Source organism: Triticum dicoccoides, chromosome 2A (assembly GCF_002162155.2).
Source record: "Triticum dicoccoides isolate Atlit2015 ecotype Zavitan chromosome 2A, WEW_v2.0, whole genome shotgun sequence".
In the NCBI taxonomy this organism is placed as follows: domain Eukaryota; kingdom Viridiplantae; phylum Streptophyta; class Magnoliopsida; order Poales; family Poaceae; genus Triticum; species Triticum dicoccoides.
Genome location: NC_041382.1, coordinates 487,197,532 through 487,210,992, shown reverse-complemented (window position 1 = coordinate 487,210,992; position 13,461 = coordinate 487,197,532).

Genomic DNA, 13,461 nt, shown 5'->3' with positions numbered 1-13,461 from the left:
TGTAACTGGGAAAGGACACCGCAAGATTAAACCCAAAGCTAAGCACTTCTCCCATTGCAAGAAAGATCAATCTAGAAGGCCAAACCAAACTGATAATTCAAAGAGACTTGCAAAGATAACCAATCATACATAAAAGAATTCAGAGAAGATTCAAATATTGTTCATAGATAAACTTGATCATAAACCCACAATTCATCGGTCTCAACAAACACACTGCAAAAGAAGATTACATCGAATAGATCTCCACAAGAGAGGGGGAGAACTTTGTATTGACATCCAAAAAGAGAGAAGAAGCCATCTAGCTAATAACTATGGACCCAAAGGTCTGAAGTAAACTACTCACACTTCATTGGAGAGGCTATGGTGTTGATGTAGAAGCCCTCCATGATCGATGCCCCCTCCGGCGGAGCTCCGGAAAAGGCCCCAAGATGGGATCTCACGGATACAGAAAGTTACGGTGGTGGAATTAGGATTTTGGCTCCGTATCTGGTAGTTTGGGGGTATGTAGGTATATATAGGAGGAAGAAGTACGTCGGTGGAGCAACGTGGGCCCCATGATGGTGCAGGGCGCGCCTGGGGGGTAGGCGCGCCCCTTACCACGTGCCCTCCTGGTTGCTTTCTTGACGTAGGGTCCAAGTCCTCTGGATCATGTTCATTCCGAAAATCACGTTCCCGAAGGTTTCATTCCGTTTGGACTCCGTTTGATATTATTTTTCTGCGGAACTCTGAAATAGGCAAAAAAATAGCAATTCTGGGCTGGGCCTCCGGTTAATAGGTAGTCCCAAAAATAATATAGAAGTGTATAATAAAGCCCAATAATGTCCAAAACAGGATATAATATAGCATGGAACAATCAAAAATTATAGATACGTTGGAGACATATCACTCGTTAGTGGGTCAGATAGACACCTATGATATGTCGACATGTGCGATGGCCCACCACTGTCCCATTTAGCTTACAAACGCCGGCCCGTTTGACTTGGTCAAAAGTTAGCGGGCTAGCCCATGAAAATCCTGTTAATGGTGTCTTCGCTAATAGCCCATTTTACGGCCCGGTAACTCATGGCCCATTAGGGCGTACACGAAATCGGCACCACTGTCCCATTTAGCTTACAAACGCCGGCCCGTTTGACTTGGTCAAAAGATAGCGGGCTAGCCCATGAAAATCCTGTTAATGGTGTCTTCGCTAATAGCCCATTTTACGGCCCGGTAACTCATGGCCCATTAGGGCGTACACGAAATCGGCCCAACAACGTCATGTGGGCCGTCGGATATAACACCAGCCCATTTCACTTTCGTCCCATGTATGGCCCACGAGGCCACGACATCTTTCGGCCCATATGAGGCCTTCGTATCTTTAGGCCCTTTAGAGGCCCAGGTGACTCTAACCCATAATGAACAGTAAATTTCTTTGTACCCGTTAACAGCCCATGATTCACATGGGCCATTTCCAGCCTGTGTTAGCTTTCGGCCTACTGACGGCCCATACATTCTTGGGCTCCTTTTCGACCCTCGATTACTTTCGTCCCGTTACTAGCCTGTTCCCCTAATGGGCCAAATTCTGCCCGTGGTGAGAGTCGCCCGTTTCTGGCCTGTTAACCCGTTGCGTCGTTTCCAGCGCGTCCTATATTCTGGCCCATCAATGACCCGTTATGCCTATGATAGAATTAAGCCTTTGCTGTCCTCTAGCCTGTTAACGGCCTGTTACCATGCTGGGCCGATACCAATTACGCCCGTTTACGACCCATGTAGACCCATTTATCCAATGGCCCAAGGCCCACCGATTCTACAGCCCTATTGGAGGCCCATTTATGGACGGCCCGTAGGAGGCCCATGGATCCTACGGCTCGTAGCAGGGTCAAGGTTACCACGGTCCGTATATGGCCCATGGTTGTTGCGTCCACTAGCAAACAAGGGAAAAAGAAGACTAGGAAATAAATAAGCCTGAAACTAATGCTAGGCTATTAAGACGATTGCACATATTACATCTACTGGGCATCAAAGATCGCCACCAGTGCAAATATAGGGACACCCTACACTATACAAAAATGGCTTGTTGTTTTCTTCAGCCGATGGCTGCATGTTAGGAACAAATTTTGTATCGCAACAAAACAAATTACAACTATAAAACAAAAGGAAGGTTGGCATAAAAGTTAACAGTCTGGCAGATAAATGCACCACCAGAAGTTCAGAAGCTCAGTTCATTTGACCTGACTGTTATGTTTTCATGTTGTATTGTCTGATGGAGCACCATAACCTTCGCCTTCATTTCTCATAGGCTCCTAAACAACATAGCAAATGTCTGGTAGTCTAGTTTTAAAACCATGCATATCTTGACGACATCAAACAATGTCTGTCCTTGTTTCACAAAGGGTCTCTGTTAGGGAATAGACTTGTGTCTGGAGCGCAGATATAACATTGTTTTGAGCTTGCATATCTTGATCATCAGGCAGTTTGGACGAGATTGCCTTAACAACCAACCCAGTATTGTGCAGGAACATGCTTTTGGCACTATTAGTGGACAGGTACTGACCCACTGTAGCAAGAGCTGGCATTGTGGTTATAGTTGCCTCGCCACCTTCAGAAGGTGGTGGTTCCACCATTTTTTCCATAGCTTGCTGAAAAGTTGAGTTTTACATTAGTAGTACCAGAATAGAAGATATTAAGGAGGCAGCAAAACCAAACAAAATAGCTTTGGTCTATATACATAACTTATTCTGGTGAACCCGTGTAAAATATTAGTTGTATTTTACTGCAAAGTACATAATAAAACTAGGTTCCAAACATATGATCATGTACCATGGCTAATGTATTGTCTATTTCTTCACATTGTATTGATAGCTAAGGAAAAAGAGAGAAAGTTTATAATACGGTAAGCATAGTATGACATCATTCATATAACAAAACAACTGAGAATAGACAAACATGCAATTGTAACATTGTGTGGGAAAGTCCAGCATGGAACTAGATTACAGGTCAAGATCAAAGGAACATCACTCCTCTCTTTTAAACCTTGTAAGGTGCAATAATACACTAAGACAATTGTGTATAAAATTGAAAAGAGTAATAGACATTGGCTGCAAACCATGCAGTTCAAGGCACAAGTCGGAGTAAGTAGTAGTTAAAAGGCATGAGGAGTAAGGACTTACAACAACAACTTTGACTGGTGTAGTCATGCCCTTCGTCTTGCTAGTGTGACAGTCCTTGAAGATTTCCATAGCATTTGGTTCAGGTACTTTTTGGTCCTTGCGGGCTTTCCTCTGCGTTAGGAACAAGTCAATATAGATATGATAATATGGTACAACGAAAATAGTGAAACAACAGCTAATTACAAGAGCCTCGCAGTGTGCAATATAGCTACGAGATGCTGCCCTCTATTGGAATTTCACTTTCGTACGGTTGGCTTTGTTCTTTGAACAGTTCACCTACAAGAAGATAGATTTGTGTGGCACATGCATAAATAGTACTTCAACATGTGATCTGACCACATATATATATATATATATATATATATATATATATATATATATATAATGTACCTGTTACTTTGGATCAGACCAGTGTTTAACGAGGCCTCTCCAGTCTTCATCCGATATATTTTCCACTGGAGATGTTTGGGCAAGTTCACTGTTAGCCGTGCCTTCAAAGTGAGTTTTCCTCAAGTTATACCAATACTATCGCAGAGCAAACTTGAAAACATGGGTGTAAGCTTGTTTGGTTGCATCATCTTGGCTATCCAACTTGAACCTCATATGTTGAAAATTATGAGAGTCTCATTATCAGCAACCTACAAAAGTATGGGACAAAGCAAGACGATATTACTAGTTTCCATACATAACCATACTTACAGGTAAATGGTCGAGGAAGGTGTTGAACTGGGTTTCGTCTTTGTCATTCCCTATACTAAATCCATGTTGGGAGGATACGTACATGACACCTAACGGCAACCGCTTCCTCTTATACTAACTTGGCTGACTCTATAGCATCACGTGGCCTTTTTAAACCTGCCTCAAAATGGATCTCCATTCTTCCTCCTCTAGATGTAATTAACCTATCGAGCATTATCCCTGATGTTTGTTTCCTCTTGCACCTAGGTGCTAGTCCAACAACGAACATAGGAAGTGTTAGTGTACATCAAACTATGAGACTACATATAAAGAAGCATGCAACTGTAACTTGACTTCAGCAACTACCTTCTTGCTGTTGAAGCTCACAAAGTTCATCTAATCTTTCCAACTCATCTTGTGTCAAGAGTGCTTCAGAAGTAGTGTCAGGTGGCAAGGGAGCTTGGGAACATGCTGCTAGCTGAGTTAACCAACGAGTAACTCATGCAACTAGTGGTACTGTGGAAGGTGTTGCGACAACTAGGGCTATCTCTGCTTGTTTTGTGGTAGCTATTTGTTTCTATTTGGCTTGTTCTGTGGCTCGTGTAGCACGGGATACCCTGTTTGTAAAATTTTCCGCACCATGAGTACTAGCACAATCTGCAGGATTCTTCCGCTTCCCTTTCCCTATCATTCTATGTTGCATTCTCTTTCTCTGTGCCATGTTAAGTCAAGCCGACAAGAAAAACAGATAAAAATTTAGTTCTTCAGAACAAATTGATGCATGATACGGATGAACTGAACTTTGATGTTAGACAACCACATGATAGGAGGATGTAATATGTACGAAAAATAGAACGACATGATATAACCAGAACTATGATGTGTAAACTAAGCAGAAGACATTTCTCTAAATTAGAAGCAATGCAATGGAAGGTAGACACCATATGAAAGATGCTACAAATATCGCTCTGCCAAGTTAACAGTGTCTCATCATAAATGGTGTTTATACAAATGTGAAGCAGTACAAGAAATAAATCATATGCAAGATGCAAACAACATCACACTACCAAGTTAAAGGTCTCTCGTCATTAGTGCCATTGCATATTCACAGCATTGCATATTCACAGCTTATGATGTGGAAACTAAGGAGAAGGCATTTCAACAAATTACAAGCAATGAAAGCTAGACATCATATGAAAGATGCAATGAATATCACTCTACCAAGTTAAAACTGTCTCGTCATAAGTGCCATTTCAACAAATTAGAAGTGGTACAAGCTAGATAAGAATGCGAGATGTAACCTATATCACACTCCCAAGTCAAATGTGTCTTATGATAAGTGATTGTTGCAGGTTACACAACAGTAGTACTTTGATGTAATAACATGGCGTGATAGACAAATATTGTATGTTCTAGAAACAGGAACACGTGTCTTATTCACAAGTATAATGTGTAAAGTAAGCAGATGGAATTCAACAAAATTAGAAGCAATACAAGCTAGACATCATACATAACATGCAACCACATATAACAGTGCCAAGTTAGAGGGAGCACCTGTGATGGTGCACTAGGGGAGACATGCTCATCATCAACACAGCTACGTTGAGTGTCTATGCATGTGTTGTCTTGCAAATCATCTTGGGGGGATGGAGGAGTAGAATCTATAGAGGCCCTCCGTTTGGAAGGAGCACTTTTATTTGCTGACTTACTAACTTCCTTCCGCTTTGTTGATTTTGAATTGTCAATAAAACCAACAAGAAAAAGCAATAAAATTCACTCTTCAGAACTCATTCATGCATGATACTGACAATCACTACTTTGATGTAAGGCAAACACATGATACCAGGATGGAATACGTATGAAAAACAGGACGACATGGCATATTCACAACTGTTTGCGTAAGCTAAGTAGAAACCATTCCAACAAATAAGAAGTAATGCAAGCTAGACACCACATGAAAGATGCAACCAATATGACTCTGCCAAGTTAAAAGCGGCCCATCATAAATGGCATTTCAACAAATTATAAGCAGCGCATGCTATAAATCATATGAAAGATGCAACTAATATTGCACTGCATATACTAAAGTGTCTCGTCATATTGATTGATGCAGGATACAAAAACAACAGTTTTATGTAAGGATATGCTTAATAAACAAATGTACTATGTACTAAAAACAGGAAGGCATGTCACATTAATAGGTATAATGTATAAACTAAGCAGAATAGCACATGCAATTTAACCAGATTGGAAGAATTACAATTTAGACACCATATGCAACATGCAACCACATATCACACTGCCAAGTTAGAGCAAGCACCTGCGATGCTAGTGTAGGGGAAATGCAGTAATCAACTACAGAGCTACGTTCACTATCTTCATCTAGCCTTGTTGTTTCTTGAGAATCATGTCGGGAGGCTGACGCTGCATTCTTTAAATGGGGATCTTTACTCACAGTAGGCCACTGGCCTGACTGCCTCATCATAAGTGATTGATGAGGGATACACAAGAACATTAGTTTGATGTAAGAACATGGTTAATAGATAGATGTACTATTATGTACCAAAAACAGGAAGGCATGTCATATTCAAAGGTATAATGTGTAAGCTAAGAATATGCAATTTAACCAAATTGGAAGCAATACAAGCTAGACATCCGGCTGGAGTGGTGAGCATGGTCATCTAGGACTTCAGAGCCTGGTGGGAGGCGGGCTGCTTTGCCACCATCATGGCTTTTTAGTTGGCTTCCAGGCGATGCCTGCCTGTGCTGGGGTTGTCACTGGCTCGGCCAGTGCCCTGACTGGTTATTTGTCTTCTAGTGCTCATGGGATGGTGGTTCATGTAAAATATATATTTCCTTATCTTAATAAAGATCAACTTCGGCCTTTCGAATACAAGCTAGACACCATATGCAACATGCAACCACATATGACACCGCGAAGTTAAAGCAAGCACCTGGGATGGTGGTTCATTGTGAGCTAGGTCATCAACTCCAGAGCTACGTTTACCGTCTCCATCTGCTGACACTGCACCCTTTATAAGGCTGAAACATGTCTGACCTATCCACGTACGACACTGGAGCGACTTCTCTCTTTTATTTTCTGCTTCTCTCATGGCAGCAGAGTCTGAAATACCCTTGCATAAAAACACAATAGTGAAAGTATGGGTGAAGTGTGTGCAGAACTAATACACTGTAAAAGTAGAAGATAGGAGGTGGCTAAAAAATAAATGACATGAGACATATGATAGCTCTACAACATTGCATGGCAAACAAAATTAGATCCTACTCCATATGATTTTGTAATATATGAGCACAGGAAATGCAGGTACTCCTACAGCACACCACCACATGTGTTCCTATCAAGATAACAGTCGACTGAAAATAAATAGGTCAGTCGATTTTTTTATGAACCGTCCGATCCATAAGGAATTGCCAGATGGCCTTCGTCTACCTCTCGCCAGTCACTATTGATGATCTTTCTCGAACCGCCAGCGACCACTAGTCCAGACCCCTGCCTCCGCCACCCCGCCCTCCCCTCGACCTCACACCACCACCATGCTTGGCAGCGCCCCCAAGCCATCCCTTTACTCCCGGACGATCTCCAGATCGGGCGCCAGCAGCTCTAGGCCCCACACGCCCCTAAGATAAACACAGAGGCGCTGCTTCCCTAGCGTAATAGGCGGACTAGCGCCTGTTACGCCTGGGAATGCTTCCGTTAATTGGGAATCAACTGACCAGGAATTGAAATCCAGGTGGCGACAGACCTCTAGCTAAGGTGACATAGTATAGGAGGAGAAACCTTGTGCATCATGAGTTACTAGGAACCTCTAGTATCAAAAAGAAGCGGTCAACTAGTGTCTTATGTGGGATGAATACCGTGCAAGTAGACACGTAAGATTTGCACGAATAAGGGATGAGGAGTACCATTTCCGGTTGCTAGTGTGGTGTCCTCCGTATGTCACGGCGATCTTCTTCTTTTTGCCGGGGGAACCGATGTTTTGGAGGAGGGTGCAGCCTTGAACGAACCCATGGCCAAATTGTTGACTGTGTTGCCGTGGCCGTATGTCGGTGGAGGGGAAGCATATCCGAGGCAACGAAGGACGGCGTAGCAGGAACAACTCCGGTGCGGTGGATGGTGGCGAAGTTGGAGCGGCCGCGGTGAGGCACAGGACGGCGTGGTTGAACTGGCTCGGGTACGGATGGCTCGGCCTCGGCTTCAACTACTAGCCGTGGAGGGCATTGCGGTTGAGGTTGCGGTGGACGACGACATCGGGGTATCGACTCCGGTATGCTGGAGGAGGGCGGCAGCTGATGGGTGGGATGGGGTGGCGGGTGGAGGACGCCGAGGTTTCGCGGCTGGTGGAGAGGTAGTTTTGGCGCCCACAGAGTACGAATGGGGAATCGGACGGGGGGCGGGGGAGCTAAGGGAGAACCATGTTTCAGTCTGGGACGCGCTTGTTTTTGGCTTTTTTGAACAGATGGGACGCGCTTGTTTGAAATTTGGGGAAAGTACAAACTTTGCCCCCCTCTTAAACTTCGGACCTACTGCGGATCGGGGGTAGGATGGTAATCCTAGGTGTCCCAAATAGTGGGCGGGAGCAATTTCGGCCGCGCGCATTTGTGCTTAGGCGGCCATTATGCATGAATGTTTTCCGGAGGCGGTTGCGTGGCATCTAGATGAAGCTACAAACCTACCCCGGTTTAGACCTTTGGACATCGGGCTGGTAGGTTTCATCGGTCGGACTTAGAAAAGTACTTTCCTTCTACTACCAAACATTGGTCTCATGCGGTTTTGGGCGAGTAGAGGCTCTTTTGGCGCTTTGTTCGAAATTTTGAAACAGAAGCATTCATGTTTAGAGTACTCTTGAACTTTGAGGATTGACCTAAATAGACAATGCTAAATTTGACCTTGTATGTTTGAAAACCTCATTAAATTATCTGCTTCTTTTTGAAATTTTGACACTTGAAAATCCTATAACTATGATTATTTTGGAATGGAGGAGCTAAATTTGAATCTTTTTTGTACACGACTATATATGCTATTATGTACAAAATCGGAGCAAAGATTGGTGCCCCCATAATTTAGGTATGATTTACAAATGCCATGATATCAAATTCAAATAGTCGAATGGACTTCATGTTGAATTCATATTATTTAAACCACCTTAAGTTGAATTCAAATGTATGCTAGTTCATAGCTAGCTATTTATAATGTTCATTGTGTAACTTTCATATGTATAATATGCTTTACACACAACATGAACTATACTCACCTTGCAAAAAAACATGAACTATACTCACGTTTATATTCGATTGCTAAAGCGATGCATTGTCTTGTAACATCCCAATTTTCAATTTGGATGTTATACTTAGGTCATCATATGCATATCATGTTTTATTTGCATTTTGGTTGTGATCCTAGAAATCTTAAGCAACTCAAGGTTCCAAGGAGAGAGTTGGAGGTTACACATATTTTCATATTTGAATTTTCTCAAATTAGAAAAGAGGATCAATTTGGTTTTAATATTTTTCTCTCCAATTATTTCCAATGTTAAAAATAAAAGAGAGAAGATAATATGACTTCTTCAAAAGAGAGGATTATTGGAGGAGAAATTTTAAAAATCAAATATATATTTTATTTGAATTAGAAAAATATGCATTTTTGAAAATTACATTTTTAGTCCAGAAAACCGTTCACTTTGTTCTAAATATTAGGTTTGGAGCGTGAAAATTGTTTCTGGTATTTTTTTAGATTTTTTATATTTATTAGGATTTTCTTCGGGTGAAATTCTATATTAAAAAAAACTTCCCGCCCGACTGGGCCGAAGGCCCAGCCGAGCAGGCCGGCCCGCAGCGCTGCCGCCTTCCTTCCGCGCGGGAGATACCCCGCCGCCGCCGTCTGAGTCCGGCCGGGCACGACTCACGAGCCGCCCCGGAGCTCCCTCCCGCAAGCCACACCCCCTCGGCCTTTATAAGGCGGAGCCGCCGCCGCCCCTCCTCCTCACCTCACACCACCGTCGTAGCCGCCGCCTCCTCGCCGCTGCCGCGCCGCCGCCTTGCAGCCGCACTCCGCCGCTGCCACCGCCCAATGCCGCACCGCAGCCCCGCGCCGCCGTCCGCCGGAGCCACCGTCTCGCCGAAAAACCCATCGCCGACCCACCGGTTTTAGTTAAAAACCTAGATTGGTTTTTTTTGAGGGCTTCGTCGGTTTATTTCGGTTTTCTCGGTTATTTCTGATTGGTTCTAAGTTGTGAACTTTCTCTGTTTAATTCGTTTTAACGAACACGTTTGTTCATTTGGTTCTATTAGCGAACGTTCGTTCGATAGGTTTTTTTTTTTTTTGGCCAGGGACCTATCCACGATTTCTTTGATCACAGATTAGTCCCTGATCTTCAAACCCTCGCCACTTTTTGCTCATTTGTCCAAATCCAGTGAAACCAACACCAAAATATTCGTCTTGTTCCCCTCTTTCCAGATAATCAACTTGAACATGGTGTTGACAATTTAAAATTTGGTATCAGGAAGATTTGAATGCAAACTTCTTTTGATCGTAGTTTGAGTTTCGTTGCTCCGATTTGGTTGATTCTTTTTGCAAATTGAAGCTCTTCAGTTGAAATTTCAGTTTGGATCTTTTTCATTTGAGTTTTACCCTTGCATCTTATGCTTGAGTGCTTATGTATGCTACTGTTTGTTCACGATAGAGTTTCCAGGGTGCGAAGCGTGCTACTACGAGTCACTAGGGTTTTCAGATTGTGAGCAAGGCAAGTAACACTTTGATCATACCCCTTATTACACAATTTTTATGCATTAGTTTCAATCCTCACACACTGCATGGTTAGGACTTGAATACTTGTGGGTATTGGGAAGTATTTGATGAGGTAGAACCTATTGTCTTTATTTCAAATCCTGGGAGTCACTTCTACGTTATGCTTATTTTGATATGCTATGCTAGTAGACGTAGTTTGGGTTTGAGAGATGCATGACAAATGTGATAGTTTTAATTAATGGTTAAACTTAAGGTGGCTACTTTGATACACATCTGGGTGGATTGGTTGAGGCACCCTGGAGCACCCAGTGGTTGTCTGGGCACCTGGAGCAATCCAGTGTTGTCCTAGGATATCCCGGAGTACCTGTGTGATCATCCTACGGTTTGCCACCCAGGCTCAAAGGGATCATAAGATTATTCATGCTGGAAACTTCTGTGTGCAGCCACAAGCCATTATGGGCTCTGGCATAGTTGAGTATGTTGTGTGACCTCTTTGAGTGGTAGGCTAGCAGATGTAGGGGATGTAGGTGGTACTGTCTACCTAGAGTGAAGAGTTAATGCTTCTAAAACACTGTGTCTCGGTCATCTGTTTCTCAAACACCGTGTAGTGCAAGAAATCCAACGGAGGAGAATGAGTCTTGGGTAGCCGTGTCCCCGCTTATGGACATCTTGAGTATCTGGTACTTGAATTACTGATTCGATCTCATCACTCTATTTAATTAATTTTTTGGGTTGATGATTATTAATTTGAGATTGAGTTGGAGGAACCTTCTCAATGTTTTCAACAAACTTTGTAGTTAAATAAAGTCTATTCCTTTGTTGTAGGGAAAAACTAGCTTTCTGCAAAAATAGCCATAGAGCCTCCACCAGCCAAATATGCATATAGTTATAGGTGTTACATGTTCTTTGCTCTATAGTGTTATTTTGCCAGCATATTCCATGTGTTGACCTACACAGGCTGCAACGTATTATGTTGCAAAGTTTTCAGACGAAGAGTAACGCGCGCTAGGTCGTTGTCGTCCACTCAGCTATGCCGTTGGAGTTGATGGACTCATTTACCTCGAAGCTTCCGCAGTTAGCTTATTTAGATGGCCTTCAGCCATATTATTGTAATAAGTGTGTGATTGCACTCTGCTATAAATCCTCGAGTACTGTGTGTGTCACCATTACCGATCCAGGGATGACACTTATACACAGAGATTTGACCATTTGAGGTCGGATCGCTACAAGATGGTATCAGAGCACACGTTGACTGTAGGACGCGACCATTCAGATGAGCCATAGGACACTCTTCTCTACTCATTTCTGACTCTTCTCCACTTTCTACTCTATAGATGGCAGACCCAAGGAACAAGTTTTCTCAACCGTATGAAGATACCCCTTTTGGACAACACTTGAAGGAGGCCACTAGATACCTGAACATCAAAATACCAATCTTCACGGGGACCTACACCACACTCTACCGAAAGCAGAGCGCTGGACGATTCGAGTACATGTTCTAGGAAGGACATTCAAACTAGTTATGGAGCCCATAGAGTTTTCCTTTGACGCACCAACCCGGAGTTTAGGAAAGAGCATGGCAGCTCACATCGCCATGGGACACATCGGCGAAGTATACCACAAGGATCTTAAGGACACCAACTACCAGATATGTGGACGCCGAGATGAGCAATGGGAGATGATTTGCACTAGGAGGGACAAGTCCATTGCAGCCTACATCCAGGAGTTGAACCAACACATTCGTCGTCGGGAGAACCAGATGTGTGCCAGCATGATGGACCTGAAGAAAGTGATGAACCGGAACATGGAGCTAGAAGAGGAACTCAAGTCTACCCACGATGGATATGAAGAGGAGATTGCAGTACTACTGGAGAAGAATGAAGACCTGAAGAAGAAGCTAGGGATATCCGTGGGAGATCCCAAACCAGAGGAGGACAACCACCCCGAGGACTACATCATCATCGACGACACTAACTTCGACCCCGACAGTGATGATGATTATGAAGACGAAGCTGGACAAGATATCATGGAGTCTTCTTTCGATGAAAATTTCCCCATGTATATAGTAGTAGTCCGAGTATTTTGTAATGGTAGTTAGATCGATTGTATGCCCTTGTTTGAATTGAGTGGTGTGGATGTGTTTGTCTCATGTGCATATGGGTAGTGATTTTCTCCTTAGACACCACTCTATCCTAATCTCTCTCCTCTAAACCTATCAGATGCCTCTGAGACGTGACCCCGGATTTGTCTTCCCACCAGAGCTCACTCAGTTGATCCAACAACATAATGCCTTGATGCAGCTACTAGTCCATAACCAAGGCAACAAAAACAACAACAACCCACCGCCTCCACCTCCAGTTGACAACTTAGCCCGTTTTCTGAGGTTGAATCCGTCAGTGTTTTCCAGTAGCACCGAGCTGATTGTTGATGATGAATGGCTCCGCAGGATTGGAAGGGAGCTGACCACCGCAAGTTGCACAGATGCTGGGAAGGTGCGCTTTGCTGCACATCAATTGGATGGACCCGCAACCTCATGGTGGGAGAATTACACATCCACTTTTCCCATAGCCAATGTCACATGGGATCAGTTTCAGCAAGCTTTCCGTACAACCCATGTCTTAACTGGAGCAATGACTACGAAGAAGCCTGAGTTTCGCAACTTACACCATGGAAATCGTACTGTGGGGCAGTACGTGGATGAGTTTAGTAAGTTAGCTCGCTATGCCCCAGATGATGTGGCCACTATCGGTGTCAAAACCGACGGATCTCGGGTAGGGGGTTCCGAATTGTGCGCCTAAGGTCGAGGGTAACAGGAGGCAGGGGACACAATGTTTACCCAGGTTCGGGCCCTCTCTACGGAGGTAATAC